Source organism: Rhinolophus sinicus, chromosome 4 (assembly GCF_057876585.1).
Source record: "Rhinolophus sinicus isolate RSI-liver-muscle chromosome 4, RSI-T2T, whole genome shotgun sequence".
In the NCBI taxonomy this organism is placed as follows: domain Eukaryota; kingdom Metazoa; phylum Chordata; class Mammalia; order Chiroptera; family Rhinolophidae; genus Rhinolophus; species Rhinolophus sinicus.
This window is the reverse complement of record NC_142504.1, coordinates 7909260-7924933: the sequence shown is the minus strand read 5'-3', so window position 1 is coordinate 7924933 and position 15674 is coordinate 7909260. Positions and strand designations below refer to the sequence as shown.

The window sequence follows — 15674 nt, the reverse complement described above, 5'->3', positions numbered from 1 at the left end:
TCCATGTTGTTTTCTGCCGTTTTATTTTTCTGCTGTTAGAATGACCATCTTATCTCTCTTGAAATGTCACCTCATTAGAGAAGTCTATGTTGACTCCCCCACGAGTCATCTATTCTCTGTACACCCAAACCTCTTTCTAGGCCTCTATGAGCACATTTAGTGATTTATTTCAGTGCCTATGTCCTTGGGAAGCAGTGTGCCCCATGGTCAAGAGCTGGCCCATTGGATCAGACCTTCTGTCTTTAGAACTTAGCTCTTCCCCTTACTAGCTATGTGGCCGTGTCAAGTTATTTACCTCTCTTGGCCTCAGTTATTTCAACTGTAAAATGGGGATAATAACAGTACCCTGCCTCAATATAATAATAATAATAATAATAATTGTTGTTGTTATTATTACTACGGCCCCTTTTCCACCTCGTCTGTGACCTCCCTGACAGCTGGATGAAGGCTATCTCTCTCTTGCACCTGACTCAAGGAGTCAAGTGGAAATTGTTTGTCTACTGCAGGAATTCAATAACTATCAACTGAGTTCCCTAGAACCCCTTATTTTCAACTTTTCAACAGAAAAGTTCCCAGAATTTTCTTCAATGGAGAAAGGGTCCAGATAGGATTCTTAGTCTGTCCGAGCTGCTCTAACAAAATACCACGGACTGTGTAGCATATAAACAACAACAGAGATTTATTTCTCCTAGTTCTGGAGGCTGGAAGTCCAAGGTCAGGGAGTTAGATGGTTGGGTGAGGGCCCTCCTCCTAGTTCATAGCTGGTACCTTTTTACTGTGCTCTCCCGTGGTAGACAGGGCTAGAGAGCTCTGTGGGGACACTTTTATAAGCACACTAATCCCATTCAGAAGAGCTCTGCTCTCATGATCCCAGGCACTTCTGAAGGCCCTTTCTATCATCTAGGGTTTCAACAGACTTGTTTGGAGGTTGGGCGGTCATAAGCATTCAGACCATGGCAGATTCACTGCAAACCCACCATCATGATGGCAGTCCTTTATCTTTCAAGGCTGTATGTCTCCTGAGAAAGTCCTCTGAGGCAGGACCACACCTGTCTTGAGGCCATTTGCTGGGTTCTAGCTATTAGAAAGTGCCCGGGAAGGCCAAATCATTCCAAAGGGGGTAGAACCTCCATGCATATGCCTAGTTGCTGCTGTCTAGCCCTCCTTCCCTTTCTTATGGCACTTTCCCCGTTCTCCATCCAACGCTTCCAATTCTGTATGTTCCTTGTTGTTTTCTTCTCTTCCCTTATAGGAATGAGACACATTTCATGGAAACAAAGTACAGTATCTATTTACAGTAAAATAGTTAAAAGTTCCAATAACAATAAGTAGGTGGTCAGGTGTCCAATTATCCAACTGAATCACTTTAACATAGACGAGAGGAGGTTACATTGAGTGATGCTATTCTTGAAAGCAAATCTACAGCTTCATTAGCTAGTTTACTATGTATACATTTTCTCTCAACCCCTAAATTTAGAGAAGCTCATAAACTTCTATTTGTAATTTTCCTTTAACCCTTAAAATTTCTACATTTTTTTCCCCTTTTAAAGTCAGATATCACAGACTGAAGGAAAAAAAAAAAAAAACCACAACAGATAATTGAGTTCTTTTATTAGCCTCCTCCACCAGGCACTTCAAGAGACATTTTATTTATTCCTGGCTTTTGGGAAAATTGCAGCCTACAGATTATTTGTCATTTTCCTCATTTTGGTTAATTCGTCATTATAATTAGTTTTATTCTTAGATTCTAGATCTTTTCCTTCTGAAAATTAAGAAATCTTCCCAAACATGACTTGACAGAGCAGGGGGAGAGATGGGAAACAAGTAAGACAGAGGAAAATATGGAAGCCTCCATCTTATAAACGAATATGACTTCACAATTAACTTGCTTCTGCTGGGCGGGTGTCAAGGGGAGATGGTGGCTGAGTTCCAGGCAGTCGCACGCACTCCCACGGTGGATGCTGCCAGCAAGAATCAAGGTCTAAAAACCTCCATTTCACATTTGTCTTTTATGACAGCTTTAAGAAATGGCTGAGTGTTAGTGTAACACTTCATCCTAATGACATATTTCCTACGGAAAACGTTCACGGAGCTTCTCATTGTGCCTCCTGTCTTTCTTTAAGGGTGATACTGAGGAAGAATGATCACAATTAGAGTGGTCAGGGAGGATGAATGACAAGAGACTGACATCAATCTGGGCTCACTCCAGGCATCCGAGGACTTCACTTTCCCAGCCCAGTCCCTCCTCTGGCGTCTGCCTGGACTTTCCTATAAGCTGTGTCTCCCTGCAGTGGGCTTTCTCTCTTCCCCGCACGTTACTACAAGAGCCTGTTTCTTGGGCGGTGGAAGTATTAGGTTGTTCAACAATTAATTAATAAAGAGAAAGAGAAATTAGTCAAATGAATAGGACAGAACACGACTTACAGAACTAACAGGTTTGTTAATCTAACAATCTAACAATTTCTTTTGAAATTTGTCTCATATCTTGCAGGAAAACCTTGTATGTCAATATTATATCTTTAGGTAAGAGAATAGGGTCAAGGGCAAACTCAGTTTCAGTTTAGGGAAAATAACTCCAAGGATGTCATGACAATAGACAACCATACAAGGTGGGAAGCTGTGATAAAAAACAAACCAACAAACCAACAAACAAAAAACCACCGTTGTGTTAGAGGAATATGCAGCAACAGATGGCCTGTGCAACGGGCTTAGAATTGACTAGAATTTCCAAAGCAGAAGAGGTTAGGTGGGGACTATAGAGTTTCCAAGGCCTCTTCTAAAATTTAGACCTTCAGCGAATACATTTTTTTCTTTAAAAAAAATCTCTTTTCAAGACTGACAAGTCCTAAATTACTTCCATGGGACTGGGATCATATATTAACTCATTCAATTAAATTCCAGGAGTGTCTGCTTTGTACCAAGTGTGGGAAATTCAGGAAGGAACATAAATGCTTTTAACATATCATGAGAGAACCATAATACACCGCAGGTTATTAGGTAGAGAGGCAGTACCATTAGGTAGACGTAGGTCAACAATGGTGGGTAGGAATTTCCCAGGTACAAGGGAATCAGGGAGAGACATTCCAGGCAAAGGTAGGAAATAGCCTGGCACATTTGGAAAACTGAAAACAGTTCTGAGTAGCTGGAAGACACAGGGAGGGAGGTGGGCAGAAGCAAGACTGGACTCCTCCCGGAGAACTACCAAAGGGCTATAAAGAAGGTGTAAAATGGCCACCGGAGCTGCGTGTTTGGCCTCTCACTCTTCTAAACACTGCCCGTTCTAATCAGACTCCATTTCCAAATTCTAAACTCAGATCTTATTAAGCATTGCTCGCTTAGACTGTCGCCCAACAGCCCCGGCCTCGTCTTCATGGTTTAGCTCGTCTTTTCTAGGAGAAATCCTCTTTTTCTTCTTTGGCTCTAGGTGCAAGAAGCTTGCAGATCCATGGGTCACACCCACTCAGTACGCATCACATGTGACCGCCTTATTTGCGGTGCTTTGAAACAACGGTCCTCCCACTGGCAGAGCATGTCTCCCTGCTGTCATTCTAGGATGCTAAGTGTTGGGAAGGTAGAAAAGAAACCTAACAATGTGCAGAAACAAAAAAACAAAAACAAAAACAAAACATGATCACAGAGATCTAGGGATGAATATGTCCTCTTGGCACTGCCTTAAAAAACACAGATAAACAAAACCAAATGGAAGCACTGAATGGAAATGTGTTTTCTCCTGCTGAAGCAGCACATTTGGCAATTTTTTACTCAAAGAACATATATTTGGTAAATACAATGCAAACGTTTCATGACAAAAACAGTGTGCATTAAACTTACTGCATGGTGCTGGGGATAGGAGGAAGGAAGAATGCATTTCACCTGATGGAGGAGATCAGAGGATGGCAGAGGAAAGTGTGTCCCCATGGGAACAGGGTGGCAGGGGACAACTGGAAGGAAAGTGGGCACAGATCCGGGGTAAAAGCTGATGACCGCAGACAAATGTAATGCAGGGTCCATGGGAAAGGTTGCATTTTCTGAGCAGCTGTCTCAACTTGGGACAATTCTGCTCCCACCCCCCACCCCAGGAACATTTGGTAATGTTTGGTTATCTCCACTGGAGGTGGGGGTGCTACTGGCATCTAGTGGGTAGAGACCAGGGACGCTGCTACACGTCTTAACAATGCTTACCCCACAACAAAGAATGACCCAGCCCTCAATGCGAACAGTGCTGAGGCTAAGAAATCCCTGACACCTTACAAAGTTTTTGCCAACCCCTGGCTGCAGTATTCTACTTTCCATGGCTGCGTCTGAAGACAACTGCCAATAGATTTAAAAAAAAAAAAGAGTAATGTCTAAAAATAAAACATTTTTATACTTCAAGGAACAGACAGAGCGATCAGTTTTCTCTTCGTGACTTTCTCAATGCGTGAACATTTCCAAAGGCTGAGAAGAGGAACCCTGCAGGCTATATATAGTCCTGGCCTCTCCGATTCTCCCTGTGCCTGCCTGGCCTGGCCTCTCCAGGCTAGCTGCTGCAGCAGCAAAAGATAACACCTTAATTGATAAAAGGATTCTATTCCCACCAGGTAATGGCCAGAAACTTCCAGAAAAGGCATCTTCCCTTAGGCCCAGAATCCCTCCTACCCCATCATTCAGTGCCTAACATTTGGTTCCTATTGCCCCCTATGTATTTCAATTTTCCCAGGCCCCAGTTCTGGGCTTCAGAGCCCAGCAAGTGTTTGCGCCTTTTCCTTTGGCTTTACCCCAGCTACCTCTGACTCTGATTGCAAAGATAGGCAGGAAAATGAATTTTCAAACAAGCAATTTTTTGAAAGGCAAAAGGTCCGTGTACCATTAAGAATCTAGCGCCCAGTCTGGCTATTTCCTCAGACAAATCACCTTGTCGTAATTTCCTTCCAACAAACGTCTGTGCCGGCTGCCAGGTTGCAGCAGAAATTTGTTTAATGACAGTCTCTGGAAAATTAAACACTCTCAGCAATGGTGATGGATGCATCTCCCCTGCAGCCCACCCCCACGGCCTGGTTTCCAAACGCACACCCAGCAGCCACATGGAGGACGGAATACAGATGAATGCCCCGGGCCAGAGGAATCAATCTCTATGTTATGCGTGCTCTGTTCCTGCCCATTTCCCTTCGAGTCTCCTTCATCTTCACTCTCCCATCCCCACAACCCAGTGCAGTGCAGGCTTGACTACAGCTGCAGGTAATATTTTTATCCTCCTGCCTCCTTTTTCCTGACCATGTTACATAAGGAAGATCTCGTCTGCTCACGGCACGGAGATGGAGGGAGTGAAGAACTCTGAATTTGTGCCCGAGACTCCGTCCTCATTTCTACGCTGCTATGGAAGTCTCAGCACAATGCACTGTCCTCAGGATGATGGCAGGCTGTCCCACAGGAGGGCAGGCCAGGGACCCAGGACTGTCCCCTTGTTTACCTGGAATGAGTCGCTCAAGGTCACCCATTGAGTTAGTGACGAGGTTAGGGCCCAGGTCTCGAGACTCCTGTGTCTCTGAAGAGTGTGTCAGTGAATTGTTAAACCCATGTGGGCAGTTTTTCCTTTTGTCTTACTCGGGGCGGGATTACGGGCACTGAGGCCTCTGCGTGGGCCCCGGAGTCCCAATGGGGAACTGACCCACTCAAACCTTGGTTGGAATCTCTAGCCTTTTCTTCAATTTGGGATTCACTCAGAATTGCACTTAAACCTCACATGATTAAACCTCCCCTCTCCGTCCCTTGGAGTGAAGAAGCACAGGATGGAGAAGGAAATCTGCATTCAGTGCCCTGCGCTCACTCTCATTTCTACCTGCTCCCAGTAAACAGAGGGGCCAGTCGGGGTCATGTGATCTGCGGGTGGTGCTTTCCTTTCAGACACTAATGACTCAAGTCCCGCGGGCTGTCCTTCTATCTTCCCTATCATGTTCAAATTCCTATTTGACTCTCACGATTTATAGTTTGCTGTATATCTAATGCAGGAATCCCGTGATTTATTGTTTCAGCTTTTTAAATTAATTTGTCCTAATTCCACACATGCTAGAGAAAAATAATCTTTGTAACTTATTTTGAAGCAAACAACAAACAATTAGCCACGAAGAGATTGGTTCCTACGGAACTATTTGTAGGGGCTTAGCACCATTTAAAAAGATGCCCTGTCTTTTAGTTTTACAAATTACGGGACCGATAGTACCACCACTTACAGAGCACTTACCATGTATGAGGCACAGTTCTTAATGCTTTATATGGTTCAATTCATTGAATTGTTCCCACAACTCTAGGAGGTAGATACTATTATGATCCCCATTTTACAGATGAGGAAACTGAGGCAACTTGCTTAGGGCCACACTGTTAGTGTCCAGTGAGTGGAAGAGTAGGGATTTGAACCCATGTTACACGTGCTTATGAAATCTCAAACATGGATTGCATGGGGTATCCTTTAGAATTTGCTGCTGCTCAGCAAACAATCTCACATACAGGAGTTCTTGTTTAAATGAGTGCTTGTAAAGTTCTAGAGTCTTCCTGGGTTAATCTCAAACTCACACCAAGGAGTGAGCCATGCTAACCTTCCCCTGAGAAAAGTCATCATTAACTGTCGACAGTGTGGCTTCATTTCACCTCTTGCTGTTGAAGAGCCACGCAAATGTCCTAATTAATCTACTGATTTCCCAGGACTCGCACTGCCATTCTTGTTGCAGTGTCTAGAAAAGTGTAAAAGGTACATTCTATTTTCTATCAAACCAAGAAACGGGGGGATCACAACTGGGAAAATGGCAAACGAGTGGTTCACACATTCCGTGCACCTATTTCTTCCTCCTTCATTTCCCACTCTCCTTATCTCCTTAACACCATGGCAATTGCTGCTCTCGTTGCACTCTGAGGGGATTTTTGCTTCCAATTAAAAAAATTTGAGTGACTCTTGTCAGGTGAAGCTGTCACATAGTGTGTCCCGGCCCTTGCCACTTTGGGCAACAAAAGCCCATGGCCCAGCCAATGGGAGAGAAGCGGGACTATGGGCATTGCTGATGATGGACGTGGTGTCTTTGGACTATGGCTCCAAGTGTTACACCTGGGGCGACTGTGCTGTTGCCTGTCTTTTTTTTTTTTAAATCAATTTCTATTTTTCATCTGTGAGAGGGACCGATAAGGAGCAAGATTTACTCCAACATATCAAATCCCCAGTTGTGGAGTTTTGGAGTGGTCACCGCGCTCCACGAGAGATGCAGAGTGGTATACGGGGATGCAGGGACACTGGTGTCAGGCAGGGCTCAATCCACATCCTACAATGACCACATTTTAGTTGTGCAACTTTGGGTGAGCTGAGTACCAACTGTCTCATGTACGAGTACATCATCAGGATATAATTTTGCAATTTGGGGGGAGTGTGTGGTCTGAGTAAAGAATCCAGATACCTGTGCTTGCTCCCAGGACCAGAGTACCCAAATGCAGCACCAGACACAGGGCAGTGAACGAAATACTTCGTGAATGAAGGGAGTCTGTGTTTACGAGCTCCCGGGCCTTCCCCAGCACAGTACAGCGATCGGCTTCTTTCCTTTACGTGCAGCCTGTTACATCTCACTCTCACTGCGGACCAGGATTACAGAGCCTGAGGCTGGCGGTAGCACAGTTGAAAGCTTACAGTACTCAAGTGGCCCCAAACTGAGAACTCCCCACTCTGGTACTACACCCAGTCCCACTATCGGGAGATAGCACCAAGCTGTTCTGCTGTTTTGCGAAACCCAGGCCCCTTCCTCCTATACAACTAGTGTGACTCCAGGAATCAAACTTGACGGCACTCACTCGTTCACACTAGAACATGAGTGACTGATTGAGGCCCTCTGGCTATTTCCTTGTTTAGAGAAATTGATTACTTTTAAGGACGTCCATTTTAACTACTCTTATTGGCTTAAGGCAGTGAGATTTTGGGGTTCAGATCACACAAACTAGGTGACCAGTCTCTCAGTTCTTCTGGGGAGCCAGATTCAAATTCAACTCGAATAAATCGTGCCAATCAACCTCTGATTATTCAGAAACCCAAGCTTCGTCTCTTAGTGCTTTATCATTTTCCTTGGCTGTTGGTAAATCTCTGAAAATCTCCAAAGGTAAATGAGGGAAAAGAAGATTCCGAGGTTTCATTCTTTTGTCACTTGTTAACTAAGGAGAGAAGCTCCTTTGGTTCAGGATTAACGCTGGGATTCACAAACGTGTCTTCTTTGTGTCCCAGAAAACAGAAAGCTGGCTGTCTCTTGACACCTGCACATCTATCCAAGAATAGGATTATTTTAAGATATTCTGAATCTCCTTCTATCTCCCCTCCTGCAGACTTCAGGGCTTTGACAGCAATGCTTACCCTTCACCATGCAATCGATAGGATTTGAAGCAAATCACTCAGTGTCACCAGTAAAAAGAACCATCTGTAAATCACGTGTCGAAGGCAATTACAAGAGTATCAGTGATGCACAAACAGCGTTCTATATTTGAAAAGTTGAGTCTCGATAAAAAAAAAAAAAGGTATATTTTGCCGTCTAATTTTACCCCCATCCAGGAAGTACTGACTAGAAAAGCAGCAGAGGCAGTGATACCCTGCAACAAAAAGATACTGTTGGCATCTATTTCAGGCCCTACTTGGTCCCCATTGCCTGGTTAAATACACTTGCCTCTAAAGAGTTGGCCAACCTTCCCCCCAGGCCATTCCTAGTCCTGACTGTAAATATCAACTATAGTCTAAAATGAGGGCTCTCTGGAGAGGCTCCACGGAATCAAACAACCCCTGCCGAGAAAGTAGGAGCCTTTTTCTACTAGACTGAATGTGAAAGAGAGCTTTTCTGAATGGCAGAAATGTACCAATGTGTGCATTCTATACATCTGATACACACAGAGCCTGTGTGTGTGTGTATGCGCGCTTGTGCCCATCCACGGAAGTGGACAGTGGACTAGAAGGACAAGAGTGACTGAGAGCAGTGGCAACAGAGCCACACCAGCCATTGACAACCATCATTCATGGACTGTTTTGTCTGGCCACCCACTGAGCGAAGTGCTGGACCTGCCCTAGCAGTGACGATGTTATCTCCACATTAGCAAGAAAGGGCAGGGGAGAGAGGTTAAGAACTTTATTCAAGGTCACACTACCAGTCAGTAGCAGACTGGGAACCAAACAGAAGATAACAGATACACCAAAGCCCGCGCTCTTTTCTGCTGCCTTCCAGGAGTTGCTTCACTATGGACAGTTGCAGACGGAGGTGTGGACTCCCGCCAGACTCTTCCCAATGTCCAGAGGCGGCCATACTGCTGAGCTCTGTCCTCCCCTCCTGTGCAGACGAAAGAGTTGGTACTGCCATATCCTATTAATCCCTTAGGCTCACTCCTTCCATTGTTCCTCCTGACTCACATATGTGAAATTTCTGAAGGAAGGTGAACACATATCAAGGTACTAGTTGGGAAATTTATCACTCCAGGTTGGAATTCAACCATGAATAAAACGAAGAGGCAATCAATCGAATGGGAGAAGATATTTGCAAACAACACCCCTGATAATATGCTAATATCCAAAATACATAAAAAACTCATATAACTCAACAACAAAAAACAAATAATCCAATTAAACAATGGGCAGAGGACCTGAATAGATACTTCTCCCAGGAAGTCATGCAAATGGCCACCAGAGATATGAAAACATGCTCAACTTCACGAGCTATTCGGGAAATGCAAATCAACCCCACAATGAGATACCACTTCACACCTGTTAGAATCATTATTACCAACAAGACAATAACAAGTGTTGGATAAGCTGTGAAGAAAAAGGAACCCTCATACACTACTGGTGGGAATGTAAACTGGTGCAGCCACTATGGAAAACAGTGTGGGGCTTCATCAAAAAGTTAAGAATAGAATTACCATATGACCCAGCAATCCCTCTTCTGGGTATCTACCCCCAAAATCTGAAAACATTTGTCCATAAAGATATAGGTACCCCTATGTTCACTGCAGCATTATTCATGGTGGCCAAGACATGGAAACAACCGAAGTGTCCTTCGATAGATGACTGGATAAAGAAGATGTGGTACATATATATAATGAAATATTACTTGGCCATAAGAAAAGATGAAATACTGCCATTTGTAACAACATGGATGGATCTTGAGATTATCATGCTAAGTAAAATAAGTAAGACAGAAAAAGTCAAGAACCATATGACTTCACTCATATGTGGGACATAAAACTGAAAGCAACAAATGAACAAGACACACAAAGAAAAACTTATCGACACAGACAACAGTTTAGTGGTTACCAGAGGGTAAAGGGGGAGAAGAGGTGGTACAAGAGGAAAAAGAGGGTCAAATATATGGTGATGGAAGGAGAACTGATTCTGGGTGGTGAACACATAATACAATATATAGACAATGTATTACACAAATGTACAGTTGAAACCTACATAATTTTACTAACCAATGTCACCCCAATAACTTAAATGATAATAAAAAAATAAATGTGTCATATGACTCTTTCCCTGAGCCTCAGCCTCGCCCTCTAAACCTTTATGAAAGCACGCTGAAATCCTCCAGCTCTACGTTCAGTGTGGTCCAGCTCTAAATGCTTGGCACTCAGTAAATACGTGAATGAATGAACAATGAAAGGTTTAATCAGCTGATGAATTTAAAACAGGATATGTCTTAAAGTCACTGTGGCAGAATAATATAAAAGTAGCTGGCAAGGAATATTGAAATGTTTAATATTAAAATCTACGATAGCCAAATCTATTGTTCTGGCTTCCAAAGGCACTTGAAAAACACCCCTTTCCAGTGAGTGCCCTGGATGTGGACCAATGCATGTCTAGTCAATGAGTTACTCCCAAAGTGGGAGTAAGGAGGTTCAGCAGCTTTGCACACCCCTTGGGGAGTAACTGGGACAATGAATAGTCTGCTGCCCCATGAGATGCAAGTGGCCTAATGAAATAATGCATCTCCACAAGGGCCTAAACTGTGTTTGGGGATTACATTGCTCATTGGATGCCACGCCTGCTGTGAGGAGAACTGGTCAACCCGTAGCAAAGAGAGGTGATAACGTCAACCTGGGAGCAGCCATGAGCGGTCCGTCCCTGTGTTGCAACTGAAGTGACTACCCGGGTGTACAAGATGCCCCAGCCCACGGGCCAGCTGCTCTTGACCAGGGAGTAGCCATGGCCCCGGATATGTCTAGAAATTCTAAGTGGACTATTTCGGGCCCAAGGCGGTTTTGTTAGTAATATCAATAGCAGACCGATGTTAGGAAATTCAAAAACTCTATTTTGCTTCCAAATTATAGATTCAGTGAATTTTATCCGACATGCATATACTGCAGTATTTTAGGATGAAAAGAGTTGAAAGCATACATTCGTGCAATTCCCCCAAGTGAAAGCTAAAATGTCCTAACCTTTGAAGGTTCGGTTCTCTTATACTGTCATTAAAATTATGTATGCCTTTAATTCGCTGTGTTGCATTTAGTGAGAAGCCTCCCAAGCCACACGCTGTGCTCCGTTACTCACTCCTCTGCTCCGGGGGCACTGCTCCCAATAGAAGTACACCATAATTGCAATACCCCCTAAGATAGGATAAAATCATCTTTTACAGAGCATGCTCAGGTACATGACTTTTTAATGTTGTGGTTTTAGAAACACCTCACTGATTTTTAAAAATAAACTTGACTCTGTTTTCCTCTCCCAATGAGAAAGTCTATCATTCCAACCATGTTATATTCGCAATTTCAGCTGTTTTCCAATCAGGCAAGTGCAAAAACAGGTCAGAGCATGTTCTCTAGGGTGGGAAAGGCATGTTTCCTCTCCTCCTGCATGAGGGCATGCAGAGAAATTCAGTGGACCTTTGCAGACACATTCATCAACATGGTGAGAACATGGGCACTTTTAGTTTCTTTATATCCATCTCCATCATATTATTGGTCATTGAAAGGGGTGAGAATGGAAATGAGTTCCTGGCTTCCTGTTGCACTTGATTCATGAATATCGACTTGGTGGTTGATGCATTTAGTCTTAACTAACGCAGAATTTGAATAAGATGGAAACTTTGGCTCCTATGACACCATTGAGCACCATCACCTGATGAGAAAGATGGATGCAAATTTGGAAAGAAAAGTGTTTCCTTTAGAACACGTAAGGCAGCTTTTGGGGATTCATCCCAAGGGATCAATGTCCTAGGGCTGATTCTAGCTGCTTGAGCTGTAATGAGCAACACTGGAAAAGGGGCCCATCATGTACGGACTTGTGGCCTTAAAGAAAATTAATTTACCTTCGTAAGGACTCAGTTTCATAATCTCCCTAATCATAACACTAATACTATAAACTCTGCAGAGTTGTCGTAAGATTAAATGACAAACACGTGGACAGCACCCATGACACACCTGACATGTAGTAGGTCCTCGATACTTGTAACCAATGAGCACAAATCCAATGTGACCTTGGACAGACAGGAAATTACCTCCCTGAAAAGGAAAATGGTATTACCTACCTCACAGAATTCTTTTAATAACTGTCTATATGTATCAAATAGTAATCGAGCACATTTTATATGGTAGGGACTTTTGGGTATATGTGTCTCTCTTTAAGAAAGTGAATGGCAATCAAAAGGCTCTATGTAAAATAAGGTGTTTTTTCAGGTAACCGGATACTATACATAGTATGTTACATGGGCCCATGTGGCAAACGTGCTGAGATATAAGATGACTTGCTCTTTAGAGGGTAAACATCATTCATTCATTTGTTCATTCATTCATAATACGTTTATTGTGGGTGTGTTAAGAGGCAGGCAAGGCACTATTAGACACAGTTTAATAAAACATGGACCCTGTCCACACACGGAGAGGGTTCCCACATAGTTCCTGGTTCAGTATCCTTCATGGTCAGTATTGGTTTCCTTCTTTTCCTCCCTCAAGGAGGTCTCTGATTAACTGGGAGACAAATGGAAATCAATTCAAGGACTGGGTGGTAAGTGCGAAAAGACAAGAATTTGCCTAATATCCTTCTGTCATTTCCAGATTCATGGATGGAAGGGGGAAAAGCGTATTAGGATTGAGGAGTCTATCCACTTTTAACTGGAAGTCTTGAGACGCCTGGATAAAAAACGTCACTGATTCAGACCCCACTAATTGAAAGTCTTTGTAGTTTTGAAAAGGCTTGACCATGCTTCTGCTTATAAAGGCAAGGGAGAAAAACAGAGTGCTAAGGACACTACGTGTTTCTTTTAGCTGAAGAAAGAGAGGATCCAGAGAGCAGAGACAGAACAAAGACGAGCACCGACTGCATTCTTTTCTCTGTCTTAAACATCCAGTGGTCTCTTGGGTATTTCTAAGATGAAGTGTCGCCATCGCTCTTCAGCCTACCGAGTCAACCTGACAGACACTCTCCTGTGAGCATTCATCTCAGAATGCCCGGCCACCAAGCTTGGTGGCTGGCACAGAAAAGGCTCTATAAATGTGTTGACTCGACAGATGAATGGGAAATGCCTACTCCCCGCCTCAGGGTCCCTCCTGGGTGCATCAGGGGATGGAGAAAAGCCTTCCCAGGGCTGGTGCTCCAGCCACTGCTCAGGGACTGCATTTGAATTGGCCCTGAAAAGACAAGAAGAATCAGTTCTGCCTTGTTCTTTACAGCAACTGAGAGAGGCACGAATGACGCAGGCACCTCAAGGTGTCCATTTGGCTTAGTTATCCCCTGCCTCAAAGCAGCTCGGAGCATGTGGAGCCAGAAAATACCTTTTATGCCACTCATCCTAATTGGAGAAGACTTTAGAAGTCCAGGCTGCAGGCTGAAAATGACTGTATTCCAAGTTTGCTTAAATACAATTATTTACAATGCCACAGACTTTCGGTAGCGAACACCTTACAGGAGCAGAGTGCAACTACAGCATTTTTGAGGACACTAATCCATTTGGTTCAGGACACCCCAGATATTCACTTTTTTCAAGGAAGACCATGTCATTTTCTAGTGGAAGAACTAGGTGGTCTGTAAGTCTAGGCTCTTCTCTTGGAACTTGGGTGTGGGAAGATGAATTGTAGCTCCCACCAACCCTCTGAGATGAGACATTAGTAGTGACATCACAGTTGTATGAGCAACAGTGACCCAAGCTTGTCTACCCACCTACCTTAAAAGCTCTCTGTGAAATACTCTCTGTGCTCGGGTGAGCTACAGTGAGACGCGTGGCCAACACAAGTCCTTGGGAGGAGAGAGACCCCAAACCAGGACAGTGGGTGAGGACAGTGCTAGCTGGCATGGGAGGAAGAAGGGCACTTCCATGAAACTCTTCCCGACACATGAAAAACTTGGGGGACGTTTGGGATCTCCAACTGCTAGGCAGAGAGGGCAGGGGGCTGAGGAGCACAGTGCAGGCAGGTGAGACTCCCAGCCAGACCAGTGGCCTCATGGCTTCCGGTCTGTGATTTTTACACTGTGCTCAGAAGTGATGGAGGGATGCATTTCAGTGGGCCAAGGGAGAGGACTGCAAAGTTGTCCCTCCCAGTTGAGCAAGAACCGTTCTGCTTCTGCTTTTATTTCTACTATTTACTGAGCCTCCCTCTTTTTTTTTTTTTTTTTATAGGAACAGTTGGGCTGTGAAAATGTTTGAAATTTGCAAATCTAGTTCTCCTGTCAGGATTCCACCAGCTTTGGGTGGGTGCGGGGGCTGGAGAAAGCCCTGTGGGAATAAAACCTAGGGGTAGGGATGAGGGCAGGTCTCACTCCTAGAGGAGAGAGGAAGATCTCGCAGAGATCGGGCAACAGAGCAAAGTGCAGGAATGTGGAGAACTGGGGACAACTCAGATGCAAGTCACAGTCCTGGGATACAGCACATCTGGCTTATTACGTGCATATTAAATTCAGCCCTGCCCCCAACCAAAACAGCGGGACCCGCGGCTCAGGACTGAGGGGTGGACATTTGCCTTTACTTTCCAAACTCGGCTTGTAGCATGCACACTGTTTCCCTCCCTGCACACACTGGGAGACCAATCCTGGTGGCAGTGCTTCCAAGGGAAAAGTTCAGGCAAGGCTAGGAACTGCTAAGAGCTGTTGGCTTTGGGGCATTATAAACATTAATAATGCTGGGATTGTTTCTGCTTTGGATGCAAGAAATTGAAATGATTGAAATGGAAATGAAAACATGTGCTTTTGATGATTAGGAGATGAAAAAAGAAACAATCAGCATGAAGGTTAATAATGGGTAAAAATTTTTCTCCTTGACAATACAGATGCTCACAAGAGGAAACGTCTTTGAAAAACTTGGATTTTCCCATCCTCCACACAAGGAAAAACTTCAAATAGCCAAAGGCCAGCGAAATTAGAAAGGAAACATGCAGAAATAGTTCCACTAAGGTTTCGAGCCAAAGACTCAGGCCGGTGCCAAGGCCTGAGCATGAGGAAACTCTGTTTCTCATTTCTCATCACTTGAGTGAGATGCCTGGCAGGCAGGCAGGAAAGCCTTAGTTCTTCCATCTTGAGATTTCCTGTGACCGCTCAGCCATAATGAACACTACCTGGTCTCTGCCACTGCAAGTTTCTCCTGGGAGGCTATTCAGGTAATGGCTTGTCTCTTCTAACAAAGTACCCAAGTGGCCTAATTGCAAAGGTGGAAGGAGTCTCCCCCTCCCTCTTCCCTTCCTCTCTCCTCCCTTTCCCTTTATTTTGAACC

At 44.2% G+C, this 15674-nt stretch overlaps 1 protein-coding gene across 8 annotated transcripts in view; it reads right to left on the bottom strand.

Moving 5' to 3' along the window:
• Window positions 1-15674, bottom strand: part of ELMO1 (engulfment and cell motility 1) — a 474721-nt gene that overhangs the window by 63544 nt on the left and 395503 nt on the right. The window lies entirely within an intron of this gene.